Genomic DNA, 23,660 nt, shown 5'->3' on the forward strand with positions numbered 1-23,660 from the left:
CAACAGAGGACTGAGGAAAACAGGCTTGAGGCAGGAGACATGAAAGGTGGGATGGACTCTGAGCGTCCTCGGGAGTTTGAGTCGAACTGCCACCGGATTGATCACCTTCTCCACCACAAACGGACCAATGAACTTCGGTAACAACTTCCTAGACTCAGTCCGTAAGGAAGATCCCGTGTGGCCAACCAGACCCTATCTCCGATGGTATAGGTGGGAGCGGGGATCCGGCGACGATTCGCCTGGAGCTGATACCGGTCCGAAACTCTAAGGAGTGCCTTTCTGGCCCGATGCCAGGTCCGGTGGCAACGACGAATATGGGCCTGAACAGAAGGCACTGAGAGCTCCTTCTCCTGAGAAGGGAACAAGGGAGGTTGGTAGCCATACAGGCACTGGAAGGGGAGACATCCCAGTGGCAGATGTAGGGAGAGTATTGTGGGCATACTCAACCCAAGGCAACTGAGAGACCCAGGAGGTGGGGTTGGAAGAGGCCAGGCAGCGTAGCGTGGATTCCATCTTCTGGTTGGCTCTCTCCCGCCTGACCATTAGATTGGGGGTGAAAACCAGATATGAGACTGACTGTAGCTCCAATGGCCAAACAGAAGGACTTCCAGACAGCAGAGGTAAACTGAGGGCCACGGTCGGAAAGCGATATCACTGGGCAAACCGTGGACCCTGAAAACCTCCTAACCAGGATCTCGGACGTCTCCGAGGCAGAGGAAGCTTGGCAATTGGCACAAAGTGGGCGAACTTGCTGAATCTGTCCACGATAGTCAGAACGACCGTGTTCCCCTCAGAAGCGGGCAACCCAGTGACAAAGTCCAGGGCCAGATGCGACCATGGTCGCCGGGGAATAGGAAGGGGGTGAAGTAGTCCAGAGCTGGGCCGATTGGTACTCTTATTCTGCGCACACACTGGACAGGCAGCAACATAACCCCGAGTATCCTCGGCCATGGCGGGCCACCAAAAACGTCTGCGAAGAAACGCATCGTCCGAGCCACGCCAGGGTGACAAGCCATCTTGCTGGCGTGGGACCATTTGAGGACCGCAGGACGAACCGACTCAGGCACAAACAACCGACCGGGTGGACCGTTACCGGGACCGGGCTGCGTCCGAAGGGCCGCCATCACCTCCTCCTCAATCTTCCACCTAACAGCTCCCACGACGCAGTTCCGGGGGAGAATTGTCTCGGTCTTGGACCCACTCTCCTCCGTCTTGAGAACATCCGAGACAAGGCGTCCGCCTTGCCGTTCTTAGATCCAGGTCGGAGCGTCAGGGAAAAAATTGAATCGTCCGAAAAACAACGACCACCTGGCCTGGCCGGAGTTGAGACGTCTAGCCGATTGCACGTAAGCAAGATTCTTGTGGTCAGTCCAGACAATAAACGGTTGCTCCGCCCCCTCCAACCAGTGGCGCCACTCCTCCAAGGCAAGTTTCACCGCGAGAAGCTCCCGGTTACCCACATCGTAATTCCTCTCCGCAGGCGAAAGGCGACGAGAGTAGTAGGCGCAGGGATGGAGTTTACTGTCCGTGGAGCATCGCTGCGACAGGATGGCGCCAACTCCCACATCAGACGCGTCCACTTCAACGACGAACTGACGGGCCGTGTCCGGTTGAGAGAGAATCGGTGCGTTGGTGAATCGCCTCTTCAAATCCAGAAACGCTCGATCCGCCTCCGGATTCCACTTGAAGCTCCTGATACTGGAAGTCAAGGCAGTTAACGGAGCGGCCACACGGCTGTAATCCCCGGATGAATCTGCGGTAGAAATTCGCAAACCCCAAAAATCTCTGGAGCTGCAATCTCGTACCGGGCTGGGCCCATTCCAGAACCCGCTCTAACCTTCTCCTGGTCCATCCTAATCTCTCCCCCTGGAGATGATGTACCCGAGAAAGGATGTCGTGTGGGCGTGAAACTCGCACTTCTCGGCCCCTTCACGAACAGGCGATTCTCCAACAATCGCTGCAGAACCTGCCGGACATGCTGGACGTGGTCGGAAGGTTCCTTCGAGAAGATCAGAATGTCATCCAGGTAAACAAACACAAAGAGACCCGATCATATCTCTCAGGACGTCGTTCACCATACTCTGGAATACCGCTGGAGCATTGGTCAGTCCAAACGGCATCACCTGATACTCAAGTGACCCATCGGTGTATTGAAACCCGTCAACCACTCGTCTCCCTCTCTGATCCGGACCATGTGATACGCATTGCGTAGGTCTAGCTTGGTGAACACCGTAGCACCCTGTAAGGAGTCGAAGGCAGAACTCATCAAGGGCAGGGGATACTTGTTCTTGACCGTGATGTCATTCAACCCCCGATAATCAATACACGGTCGAAGAGAGCCATCCTTCTTACCCACAAAGAAGAATCCTGCCCCCAGGGGTGATGACGAGGGACGAACGAGACCAGCAGCTAGGGACTCCTTGATGTAGGTCTCCAAAGCCTCACGTTCAGGGGCGGGAGATACTGTATAACCTTCCCTTGGGGTAGACAGCTCCAGGGAACAGGTTGATGGCACAATCATATGGTCGGTGGGGAGGGAGTGACAGAGCCTTCTGCTTACTGAACACTTTCCCCCAAATCGTGATATGTCTCGGGAACCAGGGACAAATCTGGGGGTTTAGCCTCAATCACCTGACTGGGAACCGAATGGGGACAGGCAGTCTTGAGACAGTTAGCATGACAATCAAGGCTCCAACTTCGTTACCTTGCCCGTCACCCAATCGAACGTGGGATTGTGTTCCTTCAGCCAGGGGTATCCAAGGACCAGAGGAACATGGGAAGACGGCAGAATGAAGAATGAAATCATCTCCGAATGATTCCCCGACAACAGCATCTTAACCGGTTCAGTCCTCATGCGTGATACGTGCCAGACTACTGCCGTTCAGAGTGGTCGCTTCAATGGCTTCCGGCAATTGCTCCTTGGAAAGCCCCAGCTGTTCCACCAACTCGGCATCAAGAAAGCTTCCATCGGCACCTGAATCGATAAGCGTTAATCGCTAAGCTCTGATTCCTGTTCACAAGGGTAGCCGGAAACGGGGTCTGACAGAGGTATTGAGAGGTCGAAACTGGCTCGCTAAAAGTCCTCCCAACTTTAGCGAGCCGCGCAGTTTGACGACCGCCGGGAACAGGTGGCGAGGTAATGTCCCGAACCACCACAGTAGAGGCAACAGTTAGTCCTACGTCTGAGTTGGCGTTCCTCCTTGGTTAACCCGTGCCGCCCCTACTTGCATTGGTTCAGAATCGGGAGACAGGACCTCTCCACTAATCCTGTGTGGTGGACGATGATCGGCGTATTCTGGTCCAATCCCCGACCCGACTGGAACCTGAGAAGCTGATCGATTGGACGGACCCCATTGCTTCTCCCTCCTTCGCTCTCGGACTCGATTATCCACCCGAATAGACAAGGCTACCAAGCTGTCCAGGTCACTAGGCTCCGGATAGGAGATCAACTCATCCTTGAGCTGCTCCGACAGACCCTGGTAAAGGCCGCTTGCAGAGACTCCTCATTCCACCCACTCTCCACAGCCAACGTCTTGAACTCGATCACGAAGTCGGCCACGCTGCGAGTTCCTTGGTGAAGCGAAAACAGGCGCCTAGCTGCGTCCCTCCCTCGGACGGAATGGTCGAAGAGCTTCCTCATCTCGGCCGTGAACCCCTGGTATGAAGCCATGCAGGGGTCTTGTCGTTCCCAAACGGCTGAAGCCCACTCAGCGCTCGACCACGCAGCAACTCAATCACAAAGGCTATCCTAGCCTTGTCTGTGGCATAAGAGTAGGGCTGTAGATCGAACACTAACCCACACTGCATAAGGAAAGAACGGCATCTTCCCAGCTCCCCCTCATATTTATCCGGCGTCGGAACCTTGGGCTCACGGAAGGACACAGCTCCAGACGCGGCAGGCGAGATGGGTGAAACCGGTAGTGGATCCTCCACCGGAAACTTGCGCTGGTTCTGGACCTCCGTCAGACCGGTAGAAAGGTTCCGAACTGCCAACGCGATCTCCTGTAGCTCCGTGCTATGATGGCCCAACATCTTCTCCTGATGGGTAATGGCATGGCGAACAGAGTCCAGGTCCGCTGGGTTCATTACTGGCCGGATCGTTCTGTCACGAGTTTACAAGCCAGAACCCAGAAGCAGACCAGGACAAGGTAAGTTGAAACGAAGGTGAGTGTTTATTTACAAATTCAAGAGTGATGCGAATAGTTGTTGTTGTTGGGGGTGCAGTGGTTGATCCATGTTTAGGTTCGAGTGTTCATGGCTAAGATCCGGCGGATTGTTGTTCCTTTTGCAGGTCGGAACTCAAGAGGCTCCTTCCAATCGGGAACTGAATCACCGAAACTGCCGGGATCGTTACAGCGTGAGGCTGAATAATCCAGGGAACAGAGCGGGTGGCGTGGATGGGTTGTTGAGGGTGCAGTGGTAGGTCCAGTAATGGCTCGGCAGCCGCCGACCATCAGGCAGAGGTTGGGTGAAGGTTCCGGGTGAGTGACTGCAGATAGAACAAAACGGAGGTAAGTATACAGCAAGTCAAAAAGGTGCAAAACAACAAAACTAACGCTAGAAGTTCCAAGGCTGATACACGGACAAACATACTGTTCATGGCTAACGATCCGGCAGGGAATGGATGTTAGGACAGAGCCTAAGAAGGGTGATGATCAGGACCAGGTGTGCAGATTGCTGATGGGATGCAGGTGCGGAAATCAAGAGAGCTCCCGCCTAGCAACGTTGCCCGGCAACCAGGCAGGGAGCGTTCCAGAACCCTCGGGAAACTGGAGATCCCGAGCAGAAAAACTAATACCCAGACAGAAACCGACTCAGACTGCAGGGATCGTTACATTAAGAGTGTTTTTAACACTAGCTTTAACAAAATAAATGGATAGGTTAACGTCAGTAAATAAGCTCAAATCCAGCCACCCAGCCCTGTGAGAACCCCAAGAGAGCAGGGTGTGAGAGGAGATTGAGTGATGAAGAGATAGTGAGTGATGAAGACCAAGTCCAGACTTCTTGCCAGCAATGTGCAGTGTCCTCACAGACTGTAGTCTGTAATATTTATTACATCAGTAACATTTTTGGCACAAGTTACTGAAATCAAAAATGGTTTTACATTTCCCTATTTCTTGAGGTGCACATGGATACAGTGTCTTTATGAAGTTGTCATTCTAGTTAAGATTAGTTGTGACTTGTTTGAGGGCTAGCCTACATCTGGTGTGGCCTTTGCTGTTGCCGTAGACAGTGTAACTTCCAGTCGCTGTCTCATTGAAAACAATGTCATCTCTCTCCATTATCATAGTCATCTCTTTCCATCAGCAGTCATCTCTCTCTATCAGCTCAATCCTAACCCATTGTTAATTCAGGTTTCTTCCTACAGTATGTGCTCTCACTCTCTTTCAGCCCACAGAACTAACATTTAGGCTTTTTTGCATGTCCTAATGTCATTTGTTTTTTGATTTATATTTTTTTCTCTTCATTTCGGTTTTTGTCCACTTTATTTACCGGATAAAAGGGGACCTGTGCAATCACCTTCATGACCTCGCTTGAGTGAGCAGTACACTCCTCGCAAAATAGTACCCACGTAACCCGCCCCTCAATTGGCCGTGAACACCAGATTCAGTAGATGTATCCTCCAGCGAATCACATTCCAAACTCCTCTTTGCTGATAGAGACAGATGTTGGGGACAAAACTCATAGAAATACTAAAGCTTATGTTCATGAAGGCCAAGTATCCGGTGAAAGTTAATCTGTTCACATCCTAATAATGTGTTCAGTTTTGGGTACCGGTCTACTCCTTACAAAAGGGTGGTCTGAGGAGTGATCCCAGACTGCTATAGTATCAAGCGGTTTTCTTTTCTACACTTGCCTCGAGTTCAAACCGAATCAAGCTGTGTGACAGTGGGATTGGGGTGGGGGCTTTATTACATCTTCTCCTGGGAGTGCAAGCCACAAGTGAGAGAGTGGGGGCGTCTTTATTGTTGTGCCTGTCATTTCCAATGGCACGTCTCTGGTATGAGCCGGGTTTCTGAAAGCCCGCTTCTTGAGCATGTCTGGGGCCATCTGGGAGAGATTTGAAAACCTGGCGTGAATAAAAACATACAAATGTATTTAATCAGTAGGCTAGGAGGGGATGTGGACAGAGTCTAGAAAAGGGTGCTTCACTTAAGGACAGCCCATCCCCTGCACACTCCCCACTGTCTGGGAGAAAGAGGGAGTTTACTGTTTACTCAGCTTGTGGAGAGCAGGAGAGAGTCGACACAATGTTCAGTTGCGGGAGTCTAGCAGATATTGAGAAAGGCAGCGGTTGCCATTCGATGAGAGAAAAGAGGAGGCCTTATCTGTCATGGTTGGTTACAAAAAGGTCAAAACAAAGTGACCAGGAAGCTCTCCTAGATAGTGAAATGGACATGGTGTCCATTCTAACGGATCTACTGCAGTGGAGGCATGCACTTCATGAGATTCAAAATAGTTTTTTTTTCACTGATCTACACAACCTCGGCCTACTACTGTCAATTAAATAAAAAGACTGGAAAGTTTCCACCTCACTGAACTATCACTAGGGGGAATTTTCCTCATAATAACTTGTACCTCAATAAATATCTGTACTCTTCTAACTCTTTATTTGTCTCCCATATTTATTTTATACACACTCTGCTCAGCAGAGAAGCTTGCTTGCTCTCACATAAAGAGTTGTGCAACCTCTTCAGCTGCGCTCAGTTCTTAATTAATGACTCAGGATATGTGAATGAAAATATGAAAACACTAGCGAGAACTGCAGCAAGTGTTCTGGACTCGGGCACACAGTAGTGAGAGTTCAATCTCAGACTGCAGGTTTCATGCCATATCCCTCCCCCTCAAACAACTGTTTATCCTTATTTCCCACAAAAGCCTCATCTAGTTCCATATACTTTATGGTTGCCGTCACCCACCCTAGAAAAATAGAGTTGAACTCATAGTAAATGTTCTTGATTGTTTCAAGATCACATCAACTTTCACAAGGAATCCAAGCCCTTCTGCCAGGCAAAATAAGACAAGTTAATTATTTTTCGGATATTAACTATGTGTGATTGTTACTTATTAGCTTGTTAGCTTGATGGGGCATGTGGTTAGTTGCTTTCACAATTCAAGAACTGTGGGTTCAACTCCAAGACTGTAGAGTTCCTAAATACAAAACATCTAGATTCCATGTCTTGCAATGGGTTTACTTCATCCTGAGGACATACAGATGTAGGATCTTAATTTGGCCTGTATTGTGGCAGCAAAAGAATCCTGCAGAAACAGGATTTGAATGTTTAGTCCATAATGTTGCTTGATCGGTGGTTAGGCAATTAGCTGGTCAAAATTAGGCTGCATGAAAGTGGAATAGTGTTAATATAACCGTGTGTTAGTGCGGGTTTTCTGTGAATTTATGTAAATCCCAAAGCTCATCTGCATTTCCTGCGGCACAGCAAAATTCTCAGCAACAAAAGAGTGATCAAATTAAGATCCTACATCTGTACTAAGCGATCCATTTATAGTATGCTGTCTGCGATTTGCCAGATATTTATTATGTGTTTTATACAGTGCATTCGGAAAAGTCTTAAGACCCCTTGCCTTTTTGCAAATTTTGTTACGTTACAGCCTTTAAATTATTTTTTCCCCTCACCAATCTCCACACAATACCCCATAAAGTGAAAACAGGTTTTTATACATTTTTGCAAAAACAGAAATACCTTACTTACATAAGTATTCAGACCCTTTGCTATGATACTCGAAATTGAGCTCAGGTGCATCCTGTTTCCATTGATCATCCTTGAGATGTTTCTACAACTTGATTGGAGTCCACCTGTGGTAAATTCAATTGATTGGACATGATTTGGAAAGGCACACACCTGTCTATATAAAGTCTCACAGTTGACAGTGCATGTCAGAGCAAAAACCAAGCCATGAGGTCGAAGGAATTGTCCGAAGAGCTCCGAGACAGGATTGTGTCGAGGCACAGATCTGGGGAATGGTACCAAAACAATTCTGCAGCATTGAAGGTCCCCAAGAACACAGTGGCCTCCATCATTCTTAAATGGAAGAAGTTTGGAACCACCAAGACTCTTCCTAGAGCTGGCCGCCTGGCCAAACTGAGCAATCGGGGGAGAAGGGCCTTGGTCAGGGAGGTGACCAAGAACCTGATGGTCATTCTGACAGAGCTCCAGATTTATTCTGTGGAGATGGGAGAACCTTCCAGAAGGACAACCATCTCTACAGCACTCCACCAATCAGGCCTTTATGGTAGAGTGGCCAGATGGAAGCCACTCCTCCTCACCATCCCTATGATGAAGCATGGTGGTGGCAGCATCATGCTGTGGAGATGTTTTTCAGCGGCAGGGACTGGGAGACTAGTCAGGATCGAGGGAAAGATGAACGGAGCAAAGTACAGAGTGATCCTTGATGAAAACCTGCTCCAGAGTGCTCAGGACCTCAGACTGGGGCGAAGGTTCACCTTCCAACAGGACAACGACCCTAAGCACACAGCCAAGACTACGCAGGAGTGGCTTCGGGACAAGTCTCTGAATGTCCTTGAGTGGCCCAGCCAGAGCCCGGACTTGAACCCGATCTAACATCTCTAGAGAGACCTGAAAATAGCTGATCAGCGATGCTCCCCATCCAACCTGACAGAGGATCTGCAGAGAAGAATGGGAGAAACTCCACCAAATACAGGTGTGCCAAGCTTGTAGCATCACACCCAAGAAGACTCGAGGCTGTAATCGCTGCCAAAGGTGCTTCAACAAAGTACTAAGTAAAGGGTCTGAATTTGTATGTAAATATCATATTTCCGTTGTTTAGATTTTTTTTTGGCAACAAATCATAAAAAACAGTTTTTGCTTTATTGTTAGGGGGTATTGTGTGTAGATTGATGAGGGGAAATAATCAATTTTAGAATAAGACTGTAACATAACAAAATGTGGAAAAAGTCAAGGGGTCTGAATACTTTCCGAATGCTCTGTATGTACCCAATATGCAAAAAACGATTGGATGTATTTTTGGGATAATGGATTAAAATGAATAATAGAAGCAGTGAGTACACTCCTTTACCGCATTTTTCGCACCAAGAAATGTTCCAACACTCTATTTTTAACAGTGGCATATGAACTATCCAACCAATAAACCAAGGCCATTTTAACCAACGTGGTCACGTATAATCGCCCAGGTGAATTTTATAAACTTTAAAATGTCCACTATTAACCAAAGTGTTAGATGGCTTTAGCTAATCGTTCCACGTGCTTTAGCCTAAATGTGGCATGTTGTTGGGCGATGATTGGCTATGTGTTGTTGTAACACTCCACGGCCTAATGGAAAGAGGGAGCTATATGTACCTCCACAGATTGCAGCTCTCTCTCTCAGCACCCTCTCACTGAGGCAGTTATACATGGAAAGGGCATCGGCTCATGTCAAAACAGAGAGAATTACCAACCCCATGGCCTGAAATTACACATGCAGGCAAAAGTTATCCATCATTTCCAGCTGGCCTGGATGCCAGGCTATGGCTACATCATTGCAAGCATGTCAATAAAACCTTGTGTCCCTGTAATGCAGTCATGTACTTACAGTAACATAGTGTACACCCTGATATTCATCCACATGTACAGTGGGGGAAAAAAGTATTTAGTCAGCCACCAATTGTGCAAGTTCTCCCACTTAAAAAGATGAGAGAGGCCTGTAATTTTCATCATAGGTACACGTAAACTATGACAGACAAAATGAGATTTTTTTTCTCCAGAAAATCACATTGTAGGATTTTTAATGAATTTATTTGCAAATTATGGTGGAAAATAAGTATTTGGTCAATAACAAAAGTTTCTCAATACTTTATTATATACCCTTTGTTGGCAATGACACAGGTCAAATGTTTTCTGTAAGTCTTCACAAGGTTTTCACACACTGTTGCTGGTATTTTGGCCCATTCCTCCATGCAGATCTCCTCTAGAGCAGTGATGTTTTGGGGCTGTCGCTGGGCAACACGGACTTTCAACTCCCTCCAAAGATTTTCTATGGGGTTGAGATCTGGAGACTGGCTAGGCCACTCCAGGACCTTGAAATGCTTCTTACGAAGCCACTCCTTCGTTGCCCGGGCGGTGTGTTTGGGATCATTGTCATGCTGAAAGACCCAGCCACGTTTCATCTTCAATGCCCTTGCTGATGGAAGGAGGTTTTCACTCAAAATCTCACGATACATGGCCCCATTCATTCTTTCCTTTACACGGATCAGTCGTCCTGGTCCCTTTGCAGAAAAACAGCCCCAAAGCATGATGTTTCCACCCCCATGCTTCACAGTAGGTATGGTGTTCTTTGGATGCAACCCAGCATTCTTTGTCCTCCAAACACGACAAGTTGAGTTTTTACCAAAAAGTTATATTTTGGTTTCATCTGACCATATGACATTCTCCCAATCCTCTTCTGCATCATCCAAATGCACTCTAGCAAACTTCAGACGGGCCTGGACATGTACTGGCTTAAGCAGGGGGACACGTCTGGCACTGCAGGATTTGAGTCCCTGGCGGCGTAGTGTGTTACTGATGGTAGGCTTTGTTACTTTGGTCCCAGCTCTCTGCAGGTCATTCACTAGGTCCCCCCGTGTGGTTCTGGGATTTTGCTCACCGTTCTTGTGATCATTTTGACCCCACGGGGTGAGATCTTGCGTGGAGCCCCAGATCGAGGGAGATTATCAGTGGTCTTGTATGTCTTCCATTTCCTAATAATTGCTCCCACAGTTGATTTCTTCAAACCAAGCTGCTTACCTATTGCAGATTCAGTCTTCCCAGCCTGGTGCAGGTCTACAATTTTGTTTCTGGTGTCCTTTGACACCTCTTTGGTCTTGGCCATAGTGGAGTTTGGAGTGTGACTGTTTGAGGTTGTGGACAGGTGTCTTTTATACTGATAACAAGTTCAAACAGGTGCCATTAATACAGGTAACGAGTGGAGGACAGAGGAGCCTCTTAAAGAAGAAGTTACAGGTCTGTGAGAGACAGAAATCTTGCTTGTTTGTAGGTGACCAAATACTTATTTTCCACCATAATTTGCAAATAAATTCATAAGAAATCCTACAATGTGATTTTCTGGAAAAAGAACTCTCAATTTGTCTGTCATAGTTGACGTGTACCTATGATGAAAATTACAGGCCTCTCTCATCTTTTTAAGTGGGAGAACTTGCACAATTGGTGGCTGACTAAATACATTTTTTCCCCACTGTATACACGTGACTTACACAAGCACGATACAAAGCACCTACTGTATGAACATATACAGATACTCTCAAATAATGTCACTCGTCACACACTACTGATACACACTCAGGATGCCACACTTCAGCTTCTCTCCTATTGGACGGAACTGACAGACCACACAGAGTAGCCTTTGTTCTTTAGCCACTGCTATACAGCTTTTTGCACTTTTATCTCACCCTGCTAGCCCGAAATAAACCCCCACCCAGGATAAACTGTCCTTTTTTACCTGTGGAATAAAAGTCCCCCTTTGTTCTGTGGGAAGATATTACTCAACCGTACTATAAGCTAAATAAAGTTCCTAGCTGGCAGCCGAGTTGACAGTACTACCTATGACATGCTGCTGTATGGGGGCGGATGAGATTCATGGCAAAGGTCAGGGAATGACAGGACAACCATTACGTGGCCACCACTTTGTCGTCATGCGCGACATCTTCAAGAGTACAGTGGAAAATGATTGACATACTAAGAAATTGGTACAGTTGACTGTGAAAATAGGTAGCCCAGGTGTGGTTGGCTTTTACAATACCTTCATGCAGACGCTTCACCAGACGTTGGGCCGTCGCTACCCTGTGTGGGCAGTGAGCCATGCTGGACACTGTGTGCCTCCTGATACTATGGACATGATTGACGGTACATAACTAATTCATATCTCTTATTGAAAGTGCTTTGTGCAGCAGGACATTCTATGAGGCCTTATTCCACATCAACAGCAGATCTCCTGACCACTGATGACTGATTAGCTAGCTTTGAAATGGGTACCTCCTTGTTAGCTCACTCTCCAATACTAAAGACAATGCTAAGGATGGCGCAAGAGAAGAGGAATGTTAGCTGAGTTAGCCTGAACCAAGAGGCCTCTCCCTCTCCAGCCCGCACCAGCATATGAGCCCTGTAACATTCATTCATAAAGTAGTGAGGACGTTTTTATTATGCCTGATACGTGGGAAAGACATTACCAAGCCCTCACCTGTAATAAATTCAATCCCAACCAGATGGAAGGAACAGCTTTTCTGAGGGCTCATGAGATCCAGTTTGGATCTGTCCATCTTGAGAAGGACAAAATAAACATATATCCATCTTGAGGGTTTTAAAGAACCAATAGTAACACTTTACTTGACATCCAGTGTCATAACATGTTATGACATGGTCATAACCTGTCATAATATGGTCATAACACTGTCATGACCCATTTATTTACACCTGTTGTGACATATATTGCGTTCTTTTATGTCTGGTTATGACACCTACATAAGAGCGTCAAAACCCAAATTAATTCAAATTATTATTTTCCCTGCCAAGAAGTTTCCTTTCGTTTGAAGGTTTGTTTCTTAAATCCTTTGTTGTTGCAGTAATGAATTCTTTACAGTCGTTTTTTTCATCATATTTTAAGTAGCTTGTAGAAAATACACTTTATGACACTGTCATGAAGCATTATGACCATCCTGTGTCACTTTACTTGGACTAAGAAAATACACTTTATGACACTGTCAAGAAGCATTATGACCGTCATAATCATATAAGCCAGATAGGCCTATCAGGTACATGCCCTTATATCAGCCATCAGTCAAAAAGAGGGTGTCTTGTCCTGCTCCTGAAATCTGCTCCTGCATTCATCCCAGTCATTAGAAACAGAGCATTGGGGTGGGTGCATGTCTGATATCAATGTGTGTGCAATTACAATGGTAATTGAATATGGTCATTTAAAAAATATATATACAACATAAGCATACTGTTGACACATAGGCTATGGTGTAATGGAATGTTTTGCCTTGTGGTAGGTTTTTGGGGTTTTGACACTCTTATATAGGTGTCATAACCAGCCATAAAATTTACATTTTACATTTTAGTCATTTAGCAGACGCTCTTATCCAGAGCGACTTACAGTTAGTGAGTGCATACAAAATAATGCAATATATGTCACAACAGGTCTAAATATGTCATGACAGTGTTATGACTATATTATAACAGGTTATGTCAGCTGTTATAACATTTTATGAAATGTTTATGACCGTGTCGTAAAGTTTTACCCATTAAATACGTGTCAGTAAGTGTAACATTCTGTCAAAGTGTACCCCTGTAGGTACTGTATGCCTCATATGGGATGTGCGATAACTAGCATGAGTTCTGAAGAAAACTTGAATGAAGCCTTGATTTCCAGGCTTCTCTTCACGAAGCTCAAAAGCCTGGAGACAACGTGACTTTGTCAGGTCAATCAGATAAACTATTTTGACCATATAGATGTCCGATGATTATGGTCATGACACAATTTTATGGGGGAAAGTGATCATATGATGTAATACTTAGTCTGTACCAGAGGTAGAGTTGGTCTTGATTGTATAGACATTAATGTTACAAAGTGAAGCATTGAACCGTTCCTGTTTCATCCTGAACACATGGCCATACTTGTCAACTGTTGGGAGTTGGGAACTCATAAATTATTCATGGTACACAAGGCAAAGTATGTAGCTAGTCAATAGAGACAGTTAACACATTTTCAGACACCCCTGCCAATTTGTAGCATGTCATTCGATCACCAGAGTGAATATATCAAAACCACTCTGTTCAGAATGGTATTCCAGGGGTGTTTCAAGGGTGTTCTAAGGGGTGACAACGAGCAGCAGCCCTATCTCAAGATGGGCAGAGGACTCATCTTTCATCCCAAAGCCTCATCTGATCTGAACGACAGTCCTGATTTAAGATGAAAGGCTCAAATTGTTCAGCAGCAAGTCCTGTGTTTATCTCAATAGTCCTTCATCATGCCTTTCCATTTGGTGAGATGCCTTTATCCAGGGAAATCTGCTTACTGTTAATACTACAAAAATAAATCTGCTTGTGACTCTATTTGCCAGGCTAGACCTGCACGCTCATGTGGTCATGCAGTATGTCTAGCATTACTTATGAGATGTTCACCCTTTGGATGACACTTTCCACATCCACTCGACTCTTACCCACATCCAACATGGAAACACAAACACGTCTGACATATCGGATTCCTTTTCACCCCTCTTCTGTGGCTTCAATCCAAGCCTTTGGTGACTTACCACCCTGGTCAACCCTTGAATGCCATTGATTTACACCTTGTCAGAGCATTACATTTGCTGAAGGTCAGGGTGGCATCGTAGGGCAGTGGCCTCTGAAACCTCTGGGACGGCCAGGGAAAGACCTCGCTGATACAGAGAAACCCATACAGTAATGATTGGGCCTTCTCTAAAAATATCTGTTAATGCAAGCACAGGGAACATTTTCCCTGTGCCAACCTCAATAAGCCATCCCTGGGTCATGGGATCCTCCAGGAGCCCCAGATCTCATTCATTTTGTCAGAATGAGTTTGCAACGCTACTTTTCACCAGCAACTTTCCCTCTTTTGATATGACTAAATTGTACACTATTAATGTCCAGAGTACTAAAGCATTCATTCAGAAAATGTAATTTCCCTCAACATTGTTGGGTAGACCAGCTAAGGTCTAATATCAGGGTTATGGATTTTAACGAGAGGTTTTATGGTTTGTCTCTGATTCCAATTACGCTCCCGCCGCTATTGTCGGTCACGTCTACAGATCCGCGTGATTTGTGCGTTGGAGACAAATGGCACGAAGCAGTAGAAATTTCAATAATGACTTAATGAATGTCAGGAATTCAACTTTTTTGTTTACTACCACATTATGACATTCTGGTCCGATGCCCAGCTTCTCAATCTGATCAAATAACTTCAAGACAATGTTCACTTTATCTTGTTTCTTGATCCCTCGTTTTTGTATGCAAGGTCGACAACTGTTGGCTACCATTGTGGTACAGATGTTGAACCCAGCTTCACAAACACTTTTTGAGGAGGAAGTTTGTGAGCTGAGAGGAAGTATGCACACTGCAGTACAGGACCGAGGCTGTTGGTAATCTCCTTCTCATCTCTGTCTCTCAAAACTACACTGAGATGTGTTCATACCGTGTCCTCGACAGCGTCGTTGTTGGCATTTGTCACATTATTCAGAGGTCCTCAAGTTTTGCAAATGCAACCACACCCAATTACAGAGGAGAGTTTTAAAAAAGAGCCTCCACCTCCCGTGTTGCAATCAGTAACACCACAAGTGAGATTTCTTTTGACACATAGGAAATCAGTTACTTTTCCCATGGAAGAAAAAATGCAGCACACATTTATTGCACATTTGTGCGAAGGCTTTAATCGCTTAACGGGCCGCCCCAGCCTCCTGACATTCTCTTGCCAAGAGGATCATTATGTTGTGTGAGGGAATTTATTTTTTCCATATGTTATTCTTTACTGACCCATTAATCACAATTTGTACTCATTTCGTTTTTTTCCATTATACAGTAAGCATATCCCTAACCCCCACAACCTTCCCCACCCTATCCCTATGCTGTCTGCACAGAACACCGGCGCCAAATTCTGCTCTGAAAGAATAAAACGTCAAGTCCCTCATCAAATTTGTAAAATTCTATGGGGATTGATTTGTTAATTATTAAATTAATTGCAATTTGTATTTTCCCTCCCGCTTAGTCCCGACCACTATCACCATAGACACCTTCTACACTTCCTTCAGCTCTTTCTTGTCCTCTCATCATCTCGCCATCTCCTTCTCGCTCATACCCTCTCTTTCATCGTAAAATGTTATTGTATTTGACTACTCTGCGCAAGTAGGCAAATGTTAACCGCTTTCTTCAAAGCTTTGTTCTGAGGCTAGATTCACAGGATTATTTCAATTAAGTATTGTTAAATAGCTTTCCAAAAAGATTACAGAAATGAGATCAAGATGTTTTTGGAATACTTCCCAACTTCGATTTCCCTTTGGATGGTCTTGTTTTAATTTTGTTATCAAAGGGTCCTGAGCACTGCTAATAGGAGGATATCAGTAAATGAAACAGTGAACATTACCATAACATGATTTCCCCGGTCCCTACATATGATCCATGTGCTGGTACTGCCGAATGTACATAAAGACTATCTTGTGTACAGAGACGTTGATGAACAATGCTGTTCTCATGTCCTTGATCAGGGTGATGGTGAAATAGATGATGTCATACTGATGTAATACTGAATACTAATGATGAACCTTGATCTTTGCAGACCCATCAGTGACTGCAGTGGGGGATATGTTGGTCTGAACGGACAGATAGAGCACAAGCTGGCCTTCCTCAGGTAGCACGTTCCCAGGGACACTCGCCTGGTCCTGGTGGGCCACTCCGTCGGCTGCTACATCATCCTGGAAATGAAGAAGAGGGATCCTGAGCTGCAGATGAGACCCCACTTTTATTCAAGTACTATGGTAGAAGTGAAGTTGTAGTGTAATGTCTATCATATCGAGATTTGTCAAGCTTTAAAGCGGCATACAGCAGTTGAAACAATAACAAAGCAAACTCCCCACCACCTTTTTGCTAAAAAGCTGAGGGATGGGGCTGGAGAAATGTAGCCACTCTCAAATTCATAGACATCACTATGGATGCAAGTACTGATTATCCATGATATAAAAATTATAGTTTTAACCATGTTTTGAGGCTATATAGTGTTTGTTTACATTTACTTTGTTTACTCAGGATATGTTGGAGTAAAACAAGCTTACATTTTGGGTTCTGATGGGGTACGACAGTTGATCTAAGCTCATGAGGCATTTATAAGTTATATTCTTCAAGAATCAATGGGTATATATTATTAATGTATAAGTTCAAAAATAGTGTAGCTACTGCAGATTTCCCATACGCTAGAATTACTGCATTAATTTTTTGACAATTATGACATAAATTTACCTTCATGACAAAGGATGTCTTTAGGCTGCCTATATATTGGCAGCCAAATTAATGTATATGGGCCCTCTGAGCATCCCATCTAGCTGCCTCTGCTCCATGGCACCCTGCTGTCCAGTGAGGGGATAGGCTGGTCCCAGGGTGGTAGCTTGGCACATTACAAAGTGCAGTGAAAACACTGTCTCAGCATGGGAGAGGTGCATGGTAGAGAAGGCCTGTGAAAACATCCTAGGCCGAGGTGGGACCCTTGTAACCCTCCCACTCCGCTCGCCACGTTAAAGGTTAACAGATTGAATAACAAGAGGAGAAGAACTCGTCTTTTTTTCTGGGGGGCTTTCCTCTCTCGCTCAGACAAGCTTTTCATCATTTTTATTTTCCAGCTCTTATTTTAGAAAGAATATGGCCTTTTCACATGGTTTTTTCTGTGTTGCTTCTCTTCTTGTCGGCAATTACTCCTCTCTGTGGGGCTCTTTCCTCTGTTCTACGTGTAGAGACCAAAATGTAGAAGCATCGGCAACCGCTCTGTCTAATCTTAATTGATATCTTTAACATTTCCTCACGGAAATAGAGCTTACAGTATATCTGTAATAGTCAAGGAATAATTACTTATTTGCTGTCAAAGTGCTCAGTCTGAACACATTCAATACATAAAAAAGCGAATTATATCAGATAAATTTATTGGATCTCATGTTAAAACGTAAACAACCAGTTGGCTTTAAGTAAAGTGTTACCCAAATACCCTAAGACCACTCAAATAGGCTACACGTTTATGCATCAACTTTGAGCTGCATCAATCTCCCTCTCCATCTCTCCTTGAGCTGGTACAGATGTAGGATCTTAATTTGAGCCAGTTTGTTATAGCAGGAAAATAATCCTGCAGCAACAGGAAATGTTCATTATTATGTGGATTATAATTAATGGACATTTCTATAGGGTTTGATATATTTTTCATTAGGTCAAATCAAGTCTGAAATTTGAAAGGGGAAATTGCTAACTTTATAAGCCTTTTAAAAACTCAAATTCTCTACAAGTTTGCAATAAAAGAGTGATCAAATTAAGATTTTACATCTGTATCTCCTCCCGAGATTTGGCACAGCCCATTCTGTGGTCCAGCCAGCTCTGCCATATTATTTTCTGCAAAAAAAGAATGAGCAGAAAAATACTTCCTTTCCCACTGAAGATTGCAGGCTGCCAAGAAGCAAACACAAGTGATTATGTCCTGTAATGTATGATGTGTGATAATCAGAAACTCCTGTTCCTTTGTGCCTCAGGTATTTGTGTTGGAATAATGGCTTGCCTTATGGGTTGGGGCACCGGCGAGGCCTAGGTAAGCGGTGGCGGTGTTTTTAGTGTACTTACGGATGGAAAAGGAGGCCGAGTTCAGCTTGTAGCAGGGACCAGTCTGGGGTGAGTTAGTGCACTTCCAGAGCACAGCATCTGGCACGCTGCTTGTCCCTGAAAAGGACATTTGGGAGTAAAGGCTGATGAGACTGTCTGGGTTATGCCATGGGTTTTCTCCAGGTGCATTATGAAGACTAGGCTATAGGTTTGGCCTGGTGTTTTTAATGTCATGTTCATACAGTACTACAGGCTTTGTTTTGCATCTGACACAATTTGAAGTTGAAATATTGTTGCTTGTATCTGTGTGCGCTTATATAAGGCATCATATACACTGAGTGTACAAAACATTAGGAACACCTTCCTAATATTGAGTTGCACCCCCCAATGCCCTCAGCCTCAATTCGTCAGGGCATTGACTCTACAGGGTGTCGTAAGCATTCCACAGGGATGCTGGCCCATGTTGACTCCAATGCTTCCTACAGTTGTGTCAAGTTAACTGTGTCCTTTGGGTGGTGGACCATTCTTGATACACATGGGAAACTGTAGAGTGTGAAAAATCCAGCAGCGTTGCAGTTCTTGACACACACAAACTGGTGTGCTTGACACCTACTACCATACCCGTTCAAAGGCACTTCAATCCTTTGTCTTGCCCATTCACCCTCTGAATGGCACACATACACAATCCATGTCTCAATTGTCTCAAGGCTTAAAAAGGCTTTAACCTGTCTCCTCCCCTTCATCTACACTGATTGAAGTGATTTAACAAGATTGAAGTGGATTCAATAAGGGATCATAGCTTTCACCTTGATTCACCTGGTTAGTCCATTGAAAGAGTAGGTGTTCCTAATGTTTTGTACACTCAGTGTTCATGCCCCAGGTAAATAATTGTCCTAAATGTATTTCAACTTGAAATATTTAAGTTGAACAAAAGTCACTTTCCTTTTTGTATATTTATTTTAAATGATATAATTACAAAATATTTAGTAAATACTGAGTGGAGTACATAATTATTAGTAATTTCACCCCTTGCAAAGTAATATAATCGAAAGTCATGTAAAACAGTATAATAAAAACACAACTTTACTGCACCACCAATTGGTTTGTATAATTAATTTCTAATTTAGACTCTGTATCTGAAATCCTTTCAAGTGCATAACAGTCATGACAAGGATGAACAAAACCCCATCTAGCCTGTACACTGATATACACTGGTATAAACATATTAGTCTGTGTGTGTGTTCAACAGGAGCCTAAGCTTCAGATAACACTAAGCCTTCCATATTCATTTGCAGTTCAAAATGGGCAGATATCGTATACATCCAGCCAACTACTAAACCAAGGTTTAGAGATCATAGCTTTCACCTGGATTCACCTGGTCAGTCTATGTCATGGAAACACTCAGTCTGATCTTCCTGGCAGCACCATCCGGTTCTCCTTACAGGCACAGAGAACTGAGTCAAAAACAAAGCACTTTAGAAGCCAACTCACTTAACCCAATCCCTTTCCAATCTCTGTACCTGTCCTTTAGACACATACACCATCTCACATTGACTCAACAACAGATGGCTTTCCGTATTGCTTATACAGTAAGTACGTAAGTAAGGAGTCTCTGGTGATTCTCGAGTCAGAGGAGCGTTCTTAATCAAAATCATTTTCAGCTTTGGGGCTGGCAGCTATAACTGGAATCCCAATGATGTGAAATGACAGGTTAGACCCTGTTGGCTCGAGAAAGCCATCAGATCATGTTGTATACATACAATATGACTCCAAGGAAACCAGCTGCCTCAAAATGTGTTTAGCATGGCAGCTCTCTCTTCCTACTGCCTTTCACCACAAGGCTTGTTGTAGTCATAACCTTAACTTTGAATGGCAGAAATGGAGAGGGTGATATCCTGACACTGGGCACAGCACAGCAGGTTACAGTGAGCCAAGCCTGTCTTATTTGAAGTGGAAAACCTCAGTGTTTCCACAATGGCACGTTGGTTCAATGGTGTGTGGCTTGAATGAGGCTTACGCTGGAGCTTTCTGGCTGCCCCTCACTGGAGTAAAAGCAGTGATTCACGTTAGAATGATGCCACCTGTCAGAAGACAATGATCTATACTGTATTTTGATATCTGTCTCCCCCGAGATCATTGTCCAAGGCCAAGACAAAGAGCACAGCTGCCAAGAGGGGTCTCATGTGGGAGACTATGATGTTGAGACGGCATCTTTGAATGGCAGGGAAGGCCAGATTCAAACTGGCCTGCTAAATATTTATGCATTTGTTTACTGCCTGCCCCCATGTCGAAGGTTTATGCTACTGTGTAAATACTACTGGGGTTTTGGTTGCCCAAGCTTCAGAAGCAGACAGTGGGGTGCAGTAGCAGGGGATAGCTGGAACACTGCTGGAGTGCAGGCATGAAGAGCTGAAAGCATGAGGGGTCAGGGGAAATATGCAGCAGGAATGTAGCCTTGCAACCCACTGCAACAGGGGGTGCTAGAAGCTGTGAAAACAGTGGTCACAAGCAGTTCAGGGGCCATATAATAATAATAATAATATGCCATTTAGCAGACGCTTTTATCCAAAGCGACTTACAGTCATGCGTGCATACATTTTTGTGTATGGGTGGTCCCGGGGATCGAACCCACTACCTTGGCGTTACAAGCGCCGTGCTCTACCAGCTGAGCTACAGAGGACATATCAGTGGACTAGAATTTATATTTGAGTCTGTGTTTATGTGGGCTATTACCTGCAATAATTCAATACTGTGTGTTCTGTGTGCAGGTGCTAAAGTTCCTCATCACTGTGACGGATTTCCTTTAAGGAATACCTGGGATAGGATAAAGTAATCCTTCTACCCCTCCCTTACCCCAACACCCCCCCACCCCCCCCCAAAAAAAATATATAAAAAAAATACACATTGTAAAGTGGTTATCCCACTGGCTATAAGGTGAATGCACCAATTTGTAAGTCGCTCTGGATAAGAGCGTCTGCTAAATGCCGTAAATGTAAATGAATATGGATTCTGGAGAGGTCCTTTTTTTTTTTTTTATGTGTAGATCCGCAATAAACCTCCTGGGGGGTGGGGCTGGTTTGGATATGATATAGCCTAACACAGAAGCATGTCTGTACTACGAAATATATTCCCAAAGAGATGTGTTCTCAAAATATTTTTTTTCTCTGTTAAGCTGTGTGCACTGAACTGACATGCATGATTGATCGAGCCGCATTCAAGTTGCGAGAGTCATAGGGAGCGAAACATGTATTCTGACAAGCAGTTATTCAGACCCGTCGCCAGACCTCAGTCTTAAGGGGGGCATATGAAATGCATGGGAGGGCAGGGCACAATTATTATTAGCCTACAGTACGTATATTTAATAATACATTCCCTCAAGGGGGGGCACAAGCATTTTTGGCGGCGGGCCCGGCCCCCTATGGCCCGCCCATAGCGACAGGTGTGCAGTTATTGCACATCAATTCATAATGCAATCGCGGGAAAACACTTTTGAATGAAATTTTGGCTTTTGTAAAAAAAGAGGGTGTTCCCAGTTTTCAATTGATACCACTTTGACTTTACTCCATCATTTCTTTACTCCTTCAATTGTGCGAGTGGCATCGTTTTACAAACTCAGTTACAACCGGAGTTTCAACCATGGTTTAGGAGCAGCTGCGCAACAGCAGTGATGGTTTGTTCGCGAACAAACGGCTCTTTTTGAACAGCCCTTTTTGGTGAACGTCGGGAACCGAATCGCATATGTGAAAGAGCCCTTTATTTGCCTCCCTGATTGCATACTGTTACTATTGCTTTTTGAGCTCCAGACATCGATTAGCTGCAGATCAATTATAAAAACATTCTCTGAAGATGGTAATTCCTCAGTGCAGGAACAATATAGTGAGGAGAGAGCCTCATTCAAGTCCACGCTAATTTTTTCAGTGCGTTAAATTTAGTCCCAAAAAAATGTGTAGGCCATCTAATAATTTGGTTAGGTACAAATGTATTTCAACTCAAATGTCACGATCTGACATAATGGTAGGCAACGTTATAGTCTTTAAATTAGAGATTTAAATTGTTTTCATGGTTTTAGGTCCATTTCTAAGCATTACTGAACGAAGAGCTGTTTGGGAGCCAAATTAACGGCTCTTTTAGGTGAAAGGAGACAAATGATCCGGCTCACAGAAAAGACTCGGAATGTCCATCACTACGCAACAGAGCTCAAAGTGGACAATGCATCTTAAAAGGGCAATGACATACTTTGTAATAATATTAACAAACAAAAAATCTAATTTTTCTGGTGAGTAATAATTACTAAATATTTTTATATTTATAATAAAATAATAACAATAATAAATAATAACAATCAAGAAGTTTTGTCCAATGAGGTAAATGCAGGTGGACAAACCCCATGCTTCAGTCTATGTAAATTTTATATCCACTATGCTGCATCAGTTGGGCTACAGATGATAATGCTTATTGCTGATCGCACATCTGATAATATAGACCATGCATAGCTGTATGCATGGTCCAATATGTTAAAATAATTTTAACATCATTTTGACCAATATGTTTTTGGGCTAATTTCTGGAGGTGGAAATTATATTTTAGATGGTGTCAGCATCATTTTATTTTAATGCTGCATATTCTAAGAAAGGTTCGAATCTCACCTTTCTGAACAAAAATATAAACTAAATGCATTAGGCCCTAATCTATGGATTTCACATGACTGGAAATACAGATATGCTTCTGTTGGTCAAATAAAAATAAAAAGTAGGGGCGTGGATCAGAAAACCAGTCAGTACCACCATTTGCCTCATGCAGCATGACACATCTCCTTCGCATAAAGTTGATCAGGCTGTTGATTGTGGCCTGTGGAATGTTGTCCCGCTCTTCAATGGCTATGCGAAGTTGCTGGATATTGGCGGGATCTGGAACACGCTGTTGTACACGTCGATCCAGAGCATCCCAAACATACTCAATGAGTGACATGTCTGGTGAGAATGCAGGCCATGGAAGAACTGGGACATTTTCAGCTTCCAGGAATTGTGTACAGATCCCTGTGACATGGGGCTGTGTATTATCATGCTGAAACATGAGGTGATGGCAGCGGATGAATGGCACGACAATGGGCCTCAGGATCTCGTCACGGTATCTCTGTGCATTCAAATTGCCATTGATAAAATGCAATTGTGTTTGTTGTCCGTAGCTTATGCCTGCCCATACCATAACCCCACCATGGGGCACTCTGTTCACAACGTTGGCGTCAGCAAACCGCTCGTCCACATGATGCCATACACGCTATCTGCCATCTGCCCGGTACAGTTGAAACCGGGATTCATCCGTGAAGAG

At 44.5% G+C, this 23,660-nt stretch overlaps 1 pseudogene; it reads left to right on the forward strand.

The window, feature by feature from the left end:
* The first annotated feature begins 11,665 nt into the window (after nt 1-11,665).
* Nucleotides 11,666-23,660, forward strand: part of LOC121544278 — a 30,118-nt pseudogene continuing 18,123 nt past the window's right edge.

Source organism: Coregonus clupeaformis, chromosome 29, assembly GCF_020615455.1.
Source record: "Coregonus clupeaformis isolate EN_2021a chromosome 29, ASM2061545v1, whole genome shotgun sequence".
Taxonomy (NCBI): Eukaryota; Metazoa; Chordata; class Actinopteri; order Salmoniformes; family Salmonidae; genus Coregonus; species Coregonus clupeaformis.